This window comes from Hypanus sabinus, unplaced genomic scaffold (assembly GCF_030144855.1).
Source record: "Hypanus sabinus isolate sHypSab1 unplaced genomic scaffold, sHypSab1.hap1 scaffold_176, whole genome shotgun sequence".
Taxonomy (NCBI): domain Eukaryota; kingdom Metazoa; phylum Chordata; class Chondrichthyes; order Myliobatiformes; family Dasyatidae; genus Hypanus; species Hypanus sabinus.
The window spans coordinates 262,878-277,500 of record NW_026779845.1 but is presented as its reverse complement, the minus strand read 5'-3'; the positions used below and the strand labels follow the sequence as shown (position 1 = coordinate 277,500).

The following is a 14,623-nucleotide window of genomic DNA, read 5'->3' as shown; positions in this document are numbered from 1 at the left end:
ACTTCAGTCTTAAATATATCACAGCATTTGTCTATACTAGGAAATATTTTAGATAGTCTCTCCTTTGTTAAATAATAACGGTGAACAATTTTAAATTGAATTAAACAATGGTTGGCACATATAGAAGAACAATTTCCGTTTTTCAAAACTCGAAGCCAATCTTCATTAACAAAGATCATATGAAGTTCTCTCTCCCAATCTTGTTTAATCTTTAGTGATATGTTCTCATTTGTAACAAAAATAAGTTATACATTCTGCCAATGGAAACTTTCTCTAAGGGATTCAATTTCAAAATGGTATCTAACAAATCAGATTCTTGTAAATATGGAAACTTAGGTAAGCATTGTTGTAAAAAATGTCGAAACTGAACATATTCCAAAAAACGTGTATGAGCGAGAGAAATTTTGTCAATTAGCCCTTCAAAGGTCATCAATCGACCATCACAAAATAAATCTCTAAAAGAATGGATCCCTTTATTGTTCCATAGGAGAAAAATGGGGTCAGTTGTTGAAGGTTTAAATGAAAAGTTTCGATATAAAAAACTAGACAACTAAATTGTTTCAAATTTAAAAAATTACGAAACTGAACCCAAATCCGTAGGAATAGTTTAATAACCGGGTAAAGATTTAAATTTGGAATTTTGGAGAGCTGTAAAGGTAATGGAGCTGCTAATATTGAAGTTAAATGAAATTGTTCAACAGCTTTTAATTCCAAATCAACCCATAATTATTTTTGTTTCTTATCAAGCCAGTATAACCAAAAACATAATTGTCTAATATTCACATCCCAATAATACAGTCTTAAATTAGGAAGTGCAAGACCACCATCTTTTTTAGATTTTTGTAAATTATACTTATTAATTCTTGGTCTCTTATTGTTCCAAATAAAGGATGAAATAAGAGAGTCAATTTGGTTGAAAGATTTTTTAGTTAAAAAGATAGGTATACCAAACAAGGCAGTAAGGGGATTTGGGTCAAATTGGACCCAAAAAAAGTTGTGAAAAGGTATGGAATACTTCCCGCCAAATCTTTTCAATTGTAGGGCAAAACCAAAACATATGAATTAACGAGGCATCAGCAGAGTTGCATTTATTACAAAGTGGAGAAACATTCTGGTAAAAACTGGAGAGCTTCTGTTCTTAATCGTATGCTCTGTGAACCACTTAATATTGTAGAAGAGAATGACGAGCACAGACAGATGATTTATTAACCCGTTTAAGAATTCTATTCCATCTATCATCAGAAATCTGACAATTTAGGTCATCCAACCAAGCTCTTTTTATTTTATCAAAGAAGTCTTGTCTAGAATCAATCAACAAGTTATAGATACCGGTGATAGAACCATTTACAAAGGTGTCCTCGTAAACCTCTTCTGCGCCCTCTCCAAAGCCCCGACATCCTTCCGAGAATGGGGGCGGCCAGAACTGTAAGAAACACTCCAGATGTGGTCTAACTAGTTTTATAAAACTGTGTTACGAACTGTAACGTTTTAGAAACGAAACAGCAGAAACGGAGTTCACACTGGAGTCTGATTTTGATGTTAAACCCATTCTCTTTATTAGTATCTACTTCTAACATAGTAATTTAAAGAAATAAAGAAAAGTTAGCAGTGTTATGTGTATACATATAATTATAATGTGTAAATATAATTCCCAGACTATCAAGCCTGAGGGAACAAAGCTCAGAGTCTTGAGATGGTAAAGTAGGGAAGTTCAGTAATCCACGGAATAAATGATAGGAGAGAGATATTTGTAATCCAGGGTGAAACGTAGAGAAAAGGCCGTTACATCAAAATAACCGTCGACGAAGTTCTTATCCGTTGAATCCGTCCACATACGAGTTATCAGCGAAAGTGATCTGTCACAGGAATACCGTGTTCCCGGGGTTACCACACAACAGACCCAGGCAAGGATTAACACAAGATATCCCCAAATCCACTCCTATGGATTATACAAAGTGACAGCCACACACATTAGTTGTGGTTCCCTGTACCGATGATCAACCCACTCTTGTGGGCACAGGAGAGTTCCAAGCCTCAGCTGCGACTATCTGAAGCGATCAGCTTTTCCAGTCTCTCTCTCTCTTTACACTGGCCGACTGCCTGTCTGCAGATCTCTCTCTCTCTCTCTCTCTCTCTCTCTCTCTTATGGTTCAGTCCACAGTCAGCGCTGTCAGCCTGTGACTGACGTCATAGTCCCGCCTCCTCACGCCGGCGCTCTTAAAGAAACAGTCACAGTACGACCGCAGGCTCGTAACAGCCGCAACAAAACTTCCCGACTTTTGAACTCAATGCTTCATCTAATAAAGACAACCATGCCATTTGCCTGCTTAACCACCCGATCAATCTGTGCTGTCTCTTTCAGGGAGCGATGAACTTGGAGTCTAAGATCCCTCTGATCATCAACACTGTTCAGGGTTTTGCATTTAACAGTGTACTGTCGCATACATTCGTCCTACCGAGCTGCCAAGTTGATCATCACTAATCAAATCTCACTGAGATTTCTCAGGTCCTGTTGAATTTATTGCCAAGTGCACAAGTACGGGAAGGTACAGGTACAGAGAAACACTGACTTGTGGCAGCATCACAGGCAAGTACATTCAGATAACACACGGAACACAAATGATACGATTCTTTGTCAGTAACAATCTGTAAATATCTTTTATGTCATTAACAATGTATAAAATATATTGTGTCATGATCAATATTAAAATCTGCATTTTGTGTCAATAACAGACTTGCAAAATTTGAATTTGGTCCCTGTCTCCATCCCTCCTCTAATCCACAACCAGATCCTTTGTTTTTGTCACAATGAGGGAGAGATTGTTTTCTTGACACCACTGTGTCAAGGTGATGACTTCTTCTCTGTAGGCTGCCTCATTATTATTTGGTATTCGGCCGATCAAAGGAGTGTCGTCAGCAAATCTAATTAGCAGATTGGAACCCGCCACTGCAGCCCCACCGTGCACTATGTACTGATTGCAAAGCTACGAAATTGCATGTGAATAGCCTTCCCTCCCCCAACTCCACTCTTTCTGCCTCACCAGCAGACTGGGACATCTCTCATCTCGCTGCCTCCGCCAGGACATTAAACTGTGAACAACTGTGGTCAGGGACTGATCTCTGGGGTACTCCAAACGCTACCTCCTTCCAGTCTGAAAACGACCCACTCATCCAGACACACACTACCGGCAGTTTATCATCTCCAACGAAAAAGCCTAACACCTACTCCCGTTGTTCAATATCATTGCTGACTCTGAGTTTACCACCGTCAAATGCCGGGAGGGACATAATAATCAGAAAGTCTCTAGTCACAGCCGTGTAAATAAAATGTGATCTCAGTGTGTGTGTGGCGCATGCTCAGAATGCGAAGGAGACAGACAAACTGAGCCAAGTCACAGACTGATGAAGGGGAGGAAGGATCCATTTTGATACAGAGAGGGAAGCAGAGAGTTTGATATTGTGCCTGGTGCCGAAACTGCGGTCAGTTTGAAGATGAGGTATTATTCCTCGAAATTGTTTGGAGCTGTGACAGTGTTTTTATCAGAAGGCACCATGGAGAGTAGATGATCTGAGTTGAAATGCTGTCCTTCCCCTCCTACTGGCCTTGCATAGAGTGACGTGTTTCTCGAACAGCTTCGTTCTTTTTAAGTTACTGAGTCCAATCTGCGTTGATGTCTCGTGCTAAAACTACTGGTAAAAAGAAGCGGATCCTTCTGTGACTGGGGAAGCTATTGCGGAGCTAATTCGGAAAGCTCAGAGCGAAACGTCTGAACCACATTCGGATGGGTGTTTAAAGGCTACCACAGAGCTTAAACGGATGGAGATTCTGCTGCAGACTATTCAAAACACGTTGCAGGAACAGACTACTCAAATTCAGGAACATGAGGATGCTGTAACGAGAGTCGATACTAAGACGGATGAGTTGGGGAAGTTCGGAGATAAATAATCGAAAATCGTTGAATCTCTAAGACAATAGATTGTCGCCTTGAGAGTAGATCAAGGAGGAACAATATACGAATTGTGGGTCCAGACTCCGCCTGGAATAGACCGGGCACACCGAGCCCCAGTGTTTAAATCCTCTTCTCAACAGGAACCTCGACCTGTGATCATTGCGTTTCTTGAAATGAAAGTTTACTATAATTCGCCATCTCGTCGGTTAGGTATGATTAACTTTGATGATGATAAGATAAGGCTGGTCTTTGATTATTTGCCCAAGATATTAATTGGACGTTTTAAGTTTTAAAAAAGTCATGGCTGTGTTGTATAACAAAGGCTATAAACCTTCACAAAATTACACCGCTCGCGTCAAGACCATTTTGAAAAATGAAATGTTGTCCTTCATCCACTGACATGCCTTTTAATTTTACAACAGTGTAGAAAAGTCAAAGGATCTGTGCAGAGGAATCTCAAACACAACAGCTCGTTAGTTCCGCTCTATCTGTCAGTTCACCAGCGCTTGAATGCCGCCGGTCCTTGAATGTGGAGGCGGAGATGCTGGAGAAGACAGCGCCCCACTCGCTACAAGGAGAGCCCGAACACTTGTCCATGTACGTGATCTGATTGGATACCTTACCATGATGATATAGCACCGTGACGTCATTCACTGGCACTCATTTTGGAAGGGGTTCATCCGGCCATCGCAGATACACCGACAGCTTCGCACTGGGAAGCGGCCGTTCACCTGCTCATTGTGTGTGAAGAGACTCATTCAGTTAACCCACCTTGTGATGCACCGGTGAGTTCGCAATAAATAGAGGCCACATTTCTGTCCGGAGTGAGCAAAGAGTTTTACTCAATCATTCCAGATGCTGCAACACCAGCAAATTCACATCAGGGAGGAAGTTCAAATCAGTTCCGTGTTAAATGTTTAACCATCACGGTGAATGAAGGCAGCTGCAGGTTCCTGAGGGACTGTTACTGTCAGATTCTGCAGTTCTTGCGGCTGCTCATCACACCCAGGACTGAACCCTGGTCACTGAGCATTGGAGGAGTCTGTTCTGCTGATGTTAGCCTTAAACTAGACTGGTGTTTAATATTGTGGATCTGTGAAAGGTAAATCAGTTTGTATCAAATCCCGTGCCTCAGGTACTTACTGTCTCTATCACACTCAAAATGTACACTAGAGAGGCCACTCGGCCCATCTGATCCTTACCCATTTTTCTGTTCCATATCAGTTTATGAAAGTCCACCCCTGCCGTTCCCCTCTCCCTCTCGCTGAGATGACAGTTTGCAACTAGTCACCACTCTGTGGGATAGGAGGTTTCCCTTGAATTTCATAAAATCATAGAAATCTACGACACATTACAGTCGCTTTGGCCCACAATGTTGTGCCGACCATGTAACTTTAGAAACTGTCTAGAATTAACTTCCTGCACAGCCTTCTATTTTTCTAAGCTCCATGTACCTATCCAAGAGTCTCTTAAAAGACCCTATTCTATCCGCCTCTACCAACGTCGCTGGCGGTGCATTCCACACACACACCACTCTTTGCTTTAAAACCTTAGCTCTGACATGTCCTCTGTACCTACTTCCAAGCAGCTTAACCCTATTCCCCCTCGTGTTAGCCGTTTCTGCCCTGGGAAAAAGCCTCTGGCTATCCACACGACCAATGCCTCTCATCATCTTATACACCTGCATGAATTTCCTGCATGATTTTCTCCGGGCTGAACAAGACGATGAGCTCACTGTGGTTGTGACGTTGTTCAGGGCTCAGGACGAAGATGGTTAAACTCCTTCTTCTCCGCTCTTTTCAATGTTTTGGGTCACTCTCACTAATTTCAAAGTTCTTCGCTTCGAACTGCTGGGTTGTTACAATGAACCTCTGAAGTCTGACGGCAGACTAGCGAGTGAATGGAGCAGAGTCAGAGACTTCGCTTCGAACTGCTGGGTTGTTACAATGAACCTCTGAAGCCTGACAGCAGACTAGCGAGTGAATGGAGCAGAGTCAGAGACTTCGCTTCGAACTGCTGGGTTGTTACAATGAACCTCTGAAGCCTGACGGCAGACTAGCGAGTGAATGGAGCAGAGTCAGAGACTTCGCTTCGAACTGCTGGGTTGTTCCAATGAACCTCTGAAGCCTGACAGCAGACTAGCGAGTGAATGGAGCAGAGTCAGAGACTTCGCTTCGAACTGCTGGGTTGTTCCAATGAACCTCTGAAGTCTGACAGCAGACTAGCGAGTGAATGGAGCAGAGTCAGAAACCAAGTTGCCAGTCAGGGATTTGGGGCTCCAGAAAGAGATGGGGCCTGGAGTTTACAAGGAGGAGGAAGAAGACAAACCGAACCTGCAGGATGTGGCTACAAATGAAAGATCAGACACATTTAAAAACTGCTTGATTGAGAAAAAAAAGGTGGTTAATTTCTGCAAAATACTGGAAATCAACAGATCAGGAAGCAATTGTGGAGAGGAATAAATGCACAACGTTTAGGCTGAGCCCCTTCAGCATGCCTAGACTGTGTACTCCTCTGCTTAGTTGCTAGCTGAACTGCACAGTTCCTCCAGCATCGTGTGTGTGTGTGTGTGTGTGTGTGTGTGTGTGTCTGTGTGTGTGTGTGTGTGTGTGTGTGTGTGTGTGTGTGTATTTCTAGCAACTGCAGAATCTCTTGTGTTTTATATCTGCCTTTGAAAGAAGGTTGTCCGAGAGGCTTTAGTTAAATGGAATGCCTGTTGATATTGAGTACATTGTTTTTGGGAGCTGCTTTCTACTTTAAAACAGCTACTGAGTTTTCTACACAGAAAAAACCCCGCGGTGTGGGCATGAAACCGGTGCTAGCAGGAATGTTTAATGGCACCTCGCTTACCCATGAACCCCTCGGTTTAAAATTTCGCTGCTTCTGAAGCAACGATCATATGCGCAGGCATCAAGGTCGATGACGTCACCAAATAGCACGCATGCGCGCTGTACACAAAGGCGCTCCGGAGGATCGGTAAAGGTAGGAATGATTTTCCGGGTTGATATCTTAAATACCCACTGAGGGACATTTGCTGTGAACTCCGGATGTCGTAGTCCGCAATCCTGGGACTCGCCTGCTCTCCTCCCTCTCTCTCAGCCCCACGATCCGTACACGGGCCCCGGGGAGCTTCCGGCTGATGAGGGAATGGGAACCGATGGATCTCTCAGACAGAGCTGAGCTCCAGCTATCTAAATGCAAGGATTAGGAACTCGGAGAAAGGGAACAAAATCTTTTGCATCACCAGTTGAGAAAATCACCTTTTTTCTTTCTCCAATCGTAAACAAGTGAAAATCTGCAGATGTTTGAAATCCAAGCAACACGCACAAAATGCCGGAGGAACTCAGCATTAGTACTCTTTTCCGTAGATGCTGCCTGGCCTGCTGAGTTCCTCCAGCATTTTGTGTGTGTTGCTTCTTCTACCTCCTCTCGTTCTGCACTTTTCTACCGGTGAGGACATGTTTTGTCCCATTCTCTCTGGGTACATAATGATATCAAACACCTTTGTCCTGGGCAACAAGCAGCTTTCACATCACAAATGTGCCAGACTCCAGTGAGACAGAAAGACTACTGCCCTTCCCTTTATGTTCACTGGCATTGCCACATTGAGTTCAACACCATCTCTCACTTGGGGGAGGGTTCAGGGGAAATATGTATATACAATACAGAAACTGGTGTTACCTGTGTGTATTGTGGCGATGCAAAAGTTGTTGGAGAATTGACAAGTGGGAAGAAGTGGAGTGATATTTGGAAATCTGACATTTTAAAGTATCATTTAGCAAGCAAATCACATCTGGACGGTGTGCAAAAGCTCTAGTGAGAAAATCCTTCATAACCTGCAACAGGCCTGCTACATAGTTTGTGTGAGAGTGCAGATAACTCGATCAAACCCAGAGGAGATCAAAGGTTCTATCAACGGTGATTTGCTAGTTGTTAAAATAAATAACTCCCTGTGTAAAATTCAGTGTGCACGTCTTGTTGTCAGTGTGTAAAAATTGCACAGCACAAGGTGTTTCAGCACACCGGTCATTACAAATTAGACGGGACATTGGTGGGAAGGAGGGGAGACTTCCAGTGTCCCTGATACCCTCACCTACAAGATGTGCATCCAGCTGCAGCCTGTAACCCTGAGCTTTAAGGAGCTGAAGCTGGAAATGGATGAATTCTGGATCATCTGGGAGTCAGAGGGGTTGATAGTTATGACATCAAGAGAGGTGAGTTACACCCAAGGTGTAGGACACATTAAACGAGTGAGAGTCAGGAAGGGGAATGGGGTTAAATAGCCATCACAGAGTACTCTTGGGGTCATCTCATACAACAACAGGTAGAACACTTTCTAAACTGTAGGGGGGATTACCAGGCAGAGAAAAGTCAAATGGTTGATAGGGGATTTGTTAGTTTGGGAATTAAAACTAGGCAAGATCTAATATCCTAGTGGTAAGGCTTGCTGTTGCTACTGTGTGGTGGAGAGGGTGTGTGGTGAAACCAAATTTGCAGGGGGAATTGGCGTCAGAATGCCAGAACAGATAGTGAAGTGGGTGAAATGAATTGACTTATATCATTCATATACATAAGGAGTAGAAAAGTTTATGTTACTTCTCCATCTAAATGTGTAATGTTTGTCCGTAGGACAGTCATTATAACAGTAACACAATTGTATCAGCATAAATTAAATTGTTGGCCTGGTGGAAGGAGTGGTCCAGGAGCCTGCTGGTCCTGGCTTGTACGCTGCCGTACCGTTTCCCGGTTGGTAGAAGCTGGAGCAGTTTGTGGTTGGGGTGACTCAGGTCCACAATGATCCTTCAGGACTTTTTACGCACCTGCCTTTGTAAATGTCCTGAATCATGGGAAGTTCACAACTGCAGATGTACCGGGCTGTCCACACCACTCTCTGCAGAGTCCTGCAATTGAGGGAAGTACAGTACCCATACCAGGCAGCGATGCAGCCAGTCAGGACGCTCTTAATTGTGCCCCTGTAGAAAGTTCTTAGGATTTTGGTCCCATACCAAACTTCTTCAACCATCTGAGGTGAAAGAGGTTTACGGACACGTACCACACAGCCGATATGTACAGACCACATGAGATCCTCGGTGATGTTAATGCCGAGGAACTTAAAGCTGTTCACTCTCTCAACCCCAGATCCATTGATACCAATAGGGGTTAGCCCATCTCCATTCCTTCTGTAGATCACAACCAGTTCCATTGTTTTTGTGACTTTGAGCTCAAGTGAGAAAATCCTTCATAACCTGCTACAGGCCTGCTGCATAGTTTGTGTGAGAGTGCAGCACTGGCTGCTTTCTTGACACCCAGACAGACGTTGCTCAGACCTCAGATAGAGTCAGCAGACGAAAGGTTGAGCGTGGTGCAATGACTGTGCTGAGCTGTGTATATCACAATGCACAAAGCATCGTAGGAAAGCCCGATGAGCTCAGGACAGGGAATTGTGATATTGTAGCCATTATTGGGACTTGGTTGCACCCAACACTCAGAGATTTAGAGGAACGAACTTTGCAGAGATTGCCGTCAATGCCAAGAAACAAAGTTTGATAGAGGAAGTGATTTTAACTTTTCATATATTGAGTGGGACTCCCATATGTAAAAGAACTAGATGGGGTAGAGTTTATCAAATGTGCCCTTAATCAGTATGTAAAATTCCCAACATAGAAGTGTGCAATAAACTTTTAGGAAATGATCCATCGTAAGTGACAGAAATTAGTGTATGGGAACACTTTGTAATGACATAAGGTTCCAAGTAAATATGGAAAAAGAGAGGTCTGGACCATGGGTTGATATTCTAAACTGAAGAAAGTTCAATTTTGATGGTATCAGAAAGGATCTGACAAGTGTGGTTTGGGACTGGCTGTTTCCTGGCAATGGAGTTGATCACAAGTGAACAATTGAGGGTGCAGAGTTTGCATGTGCCTGCCAAAATAAAAGTTGAATGTTAACTGGTGCAGGTAACCATGGTTTTCAAGAGATACTGAGGCCGCTGAAATCTTGTTCCTCTAAATGGCTCAGGCTTTTGGGTGCTACCGAGAGTCATTAATGACTAGAATATCATAATGCCATGCCCTGAGCTCATCCAACTTTTTTTTCAGTCATCTTCTGCTGGCTTTTAAAAGCTTCCCAATAATTTCCTCTATGATTTTCTCTCTCTATTGATTTTATGGCCACGGTTGTGTTCTCCTGCCGTTCCAATGCTTCCACTTCTTTGGGATGTGTCTACCATTCATCTCTCAAATTGCTCCAGAAACTCCAGCCATTGCTGCTACGTTGTCACTCCTACCTTTTCCCTTCCAAACAAGCTTCAACAGCTTCTCTGTCACAGAAACATGGAGGAGTTCCGTACAGAAACAGGCTATTTGGCCCATCTAGTCAATGCCATTAAAAACACTTAAGCTGTCTAATGCAACTACCTGCAACGGGACTATTGCCCTCCATACCCCTACCATCCAGGCTCCCATCCAAACTTCTGTTAAATGGTGAAATCGAGCTCATATTCACCACTTGTGCTGTGATCTCATTCCACACTCTCACAACCATTTCAGTAAAGAGCTTTTCCACATGTTCCTGTTAAATATTCACCTTCTCCACTTACCCATGACCTCTTCTTATCATCCCACCCAGACTCAGTGGAAAAAGCTCCTTGCATTTACCCTATCTATACCCTCATAATTTTGAACCCTTCTAACAAATCCTCAAGGCAGTGTTTAATTTCCTTGTTTATGTTTCAAGCCTTTTTCAGGTGTATAAGATGATGAGGGGCATTCAGCGTGTGGATCGCTAGAGGTTTTTTTCCCAGGCTGAAATGACTAGCATGAGGGGGCATAGTTTTAAGGTGGTTGGAAATAGGAACCGAGGGGATGTCGGGGTAAGTGTTTTACACAGAGAGTGGTGGGTGCGTGGAGTGCACTGCCGGCTATTTGTGTGAGAGTGCTTCAGTTACTGTGGGAACAGGGAATCATACCAATGGAGATAGTCAAACTGAGCCAGGTAACAGATTGGAGATGGGAGAAATGCCCCATTCTTATAGAGACAGGATGAGCATCAGAGAGTCATTCCAGATGCCAGCACTGTGACCATTTAGAAGATGATTTCACGATCCAGCTTGGGTTGAACTTTACTGTAACAGTGTGATGCCAGATCACACCTTGACAACTCAAGTAATCTCATCTGAAATGTTATCCTACACTCATTTATGGACTTTGTTAATTTTTTTACAGGTTAAAAGTGACAAGGAAGTTGTCTATGGGAATCTTGAACACAACAGCCAGTTTTGCTGTCTCTGTCCAGATATTTAAGAAGTGGAACAAGGGATTCACTCTGTCATCCTTCCTGTTCAGACTGTGGGGAGTGATTCACTGGATCATCTGACCAATTGGCCTTCCTATCATTTTACACAGGGGAAAGGCCGTTCACCTGCTCAGACAGTGTGGAGGGATTCACTCGGTCATCTCAACTGAAGGTACATCAGCGAGTTCACACTGGGACAAGGCCATTCACCTGTTCTGTATGTGAAAAGGGTTTCAGACGGTCTTCCCACCTGTGGACATACCAGTCAGTTCACACTGGGCAGAGGCTGGTCACCTGCTGAATTTGTGGGAAAGGATTCACTTAGTCATCTGTTCTAATGGCTCACCAGCGAGTTTACACTGGGGAGAGGCCATTCACCTGTTCAGTCTGTGGGAAGGGATTCACTCAGTCATCTGACCTAATGGATCACCAGTCAGTTCACACTGGGGAGTGGCCATTCACCTGCTTAGACTGTGGGAAAGGATTCACTTTTCCATCTCAAGTGAAGGTACATCAGAGAGTTCACAATGGGGAGAGGCCGTTCACATGCTCAGAGTGTGGGAAGGGATTCATTCAGTCATCCCACCTACTGGTACACCAGTTAGTTCACACTGGGGAGCAGCCGTTCACCTGCTCGGACTGTGGGAAGGGATTCACTTGCCCATCTAAACTGAAAGTACATCAACGAGGTCACACTGGGGAGAGGCCATTCACCTGCACAGAGTGTGGGAAAGGATTCACTCAGTCATCACATCTACAAGTACATCAACGAGGTCACACTGGGGAGAGGCCATTCACCTGCTCAGACTGTGGGAAGGGATTCAAATCGTCATCTCATCTGAAGGTACATCAGCGACTTCATACTGGGGAGAGGCCATTCACCTGTTCAGACTGTGGGAAAGGATTCATACAGTCATTCCACCTACAAACACACCAGTCAGTTCACACTGGGGAGAGTCCATTCACCTGCTCAGACTGTGGGAAAGGATTCACTTTTCCATCTCAAGTGAAGGTACATCAGCAAATTCACACTGGGGAGAGGCCATTCACCTGCTCAGACTGTGGGAAAGGATTCACTCAGTCATCTCATCTACAGAGACATCAGCGAGTTCACACTGGGGAGAGGCCATTCACCTGCTCAGACTGTGGGAAAGGATTCACTCAGTCATCTCATCTACAGAGACACCAGCGAGTTCACACTGGGTAGAGGCCGTGCCTGGCCAAACTTAATAAATCTCGCTGGGTGAATACTGCGTGATATGTCCCCTGTTACATTTTAGTACTCTGACATAAACAGTACACAATATGTGATCAAACAATTGAGCTTTATAATTCCAACTTTGACCATAGTGTTAGTAAAGAAAACAATAATAAAAGAAAAAGGGCATGCTCTCTTCATTCGCATCTTCTCATCACTCCCCAGCAAAAGACCACGAAAAACTCTCTTCCAGACACACATGTTTTGTCGTTGGACAGCCCCACACTCCAAAAACCTGTCCTCCCCAGTCATAAGCAAAACATTGCTGCTACAGTGAAACCATTACCTCAGCAGTGAAACATTACTGAGAAGCCATTACATTAGCAGTGTTACACTTGTGACACACTGCTGAGTTCACAGTGGGGAGACAGTTTCAGGAAACTGCATGCTGGATATTTGTCCATCACCGTTGCTGAATGCTATTTTGAGAGTGACTATCGGTACTGAACTCTGCAATTATTGCTGCTGTTCACCACACCCAGTTCTGCACTCTGGTCACTGGGCATTGGAGGAGTTTCTTCGGCTGCATATTCACCTCTAATGTGACTGGAGTTTAATACTGTATTCTGGATCTGTGATAAATAAACCAGTTCTCTTTTAAACTCTGTCTCCAGAACTTAGTGAACTTATAACACAACTAGTGTACAATAGAGAGTCAACTCAGGCCTGCTGAACCCTGCAAGTGATTCTCTTCCATGGCAGTCCTTTTATATCCTCCCTTGTTGATCACCTCTTGCTCTCCCTGTGGGATGGGTTCCAAACAGTCACCACTCTGTGGGTGAAGAGGTTTCCCTTGAATTTCCTGCAGACTGAAGTGGAGTTGACTGCAGTTCTGTCTGAGATGTTCTTTGCCCCTCCAATCTCTGGGCTGAGGAAGAAAGACTTTGGGAGTTAACCTCCTTATTTAGGGCTCATTTCACCATTATGGGTCATTTTCCATGCTTCTGAAGGGTTGTTGAAAACTCTACTGTACTCTAAAGACAGAAAGCAGAAACCATTTGTTGGATGTCCAATGAAGCTGGGTCAGAAACCAGAGGCAGGTCCACTCAGGGCAGAGTTTGGGGTTCTGGTCGGGGTCAGAACGTATGATGAGGAGAAGGGAATCAGCAACGAGGTGTGGCAATGAATGACAGAGTAGCAACATATGGAAGCTGATTGACAGAAAAAGTCATTTATTTGTCTAACTGGTGACAAAAACAATGTCTCTTGTAAGGTGCTCCACTGGTCGAGGAACACGTGTGTTTTGGGAATTGTTATATCTATTGAGGGAGTTGTTCCTGCTTGGTAATCCTGAAATATTATATCCAGATGTTTATTATGGATTGTCCTATCTGAAATAATAATATATTCATTATCATATAAATTGTACTTTTTGACTAAAAATGTATTGGGCTTGAATTTATGGTGCCTTTATGAAGTGATGGAGGGCATTCATGAGTTTGTAGTTTAAAGCAAGATTTTGGTGAATGATATTTGCCACTGGATTGTACCTTTTTAAGCAATTCGATTGAGTTAAACTGCTGCAGGATCCTGGAATGTGTTGGATTGTGTCTGGTTTCTCTTTGCCTTTTCTGCACTTACTGCCTTGTTTGTTTGTATTTCATGAAGTTTCGATTTGTTTTCCCTTTGTTACCCACCTCGTCCTGTATTTCCGCAAGGAACCCCTCTGCTTCTGGGAAGAGGTGTCCTAACTCTCAGTCAGGAACTGGAGTTTAATATTCTGGATCTCGGACAAATAAACCAGTTCTATTTTAAACTCTGTGTTTGGTGCTTAGTGAATTTACAACACAACTATTGTCCTCAGGCCTGCTGAACCCGGCCAGTGAATCTGTTCTACATCAGTCCATTTAAATCTTGCCCTTTTGTTCATCTCTCACTCTCCCTGTAATGATGGGTTCCAAACAGTCACCACTCTCTCGGTGAAGAGGTTTCCCTTGAATTCTTTGCAGACTGAAGAAGTCGAGATGACTGCAGTTCTAATCTCTGGGCTGATGAAGAATGACATTGTTCGTTAACCTCCTTAATCACAATTTATTTCCACATTATTACTGATTTTCCCTGCTTCTAAAGGGTTGTTGGAAACACCACTGTCCTCTAAAGACTTAAATTGGAATGGGAAGCC

At 43.6% G+C, this 14,623-nt stretch overlaps 1 pseudogene; it reads left to right on the top strand.

The window, feature by feature from the left end:
- LOC132387346 (zinc finger protein 208-like) overlaps positions 1 to 14,623 on the top strand; it is a 220,438-nt pseudogene that overhangs the window by 151,782 nt on the left and 54,033 nt on the right.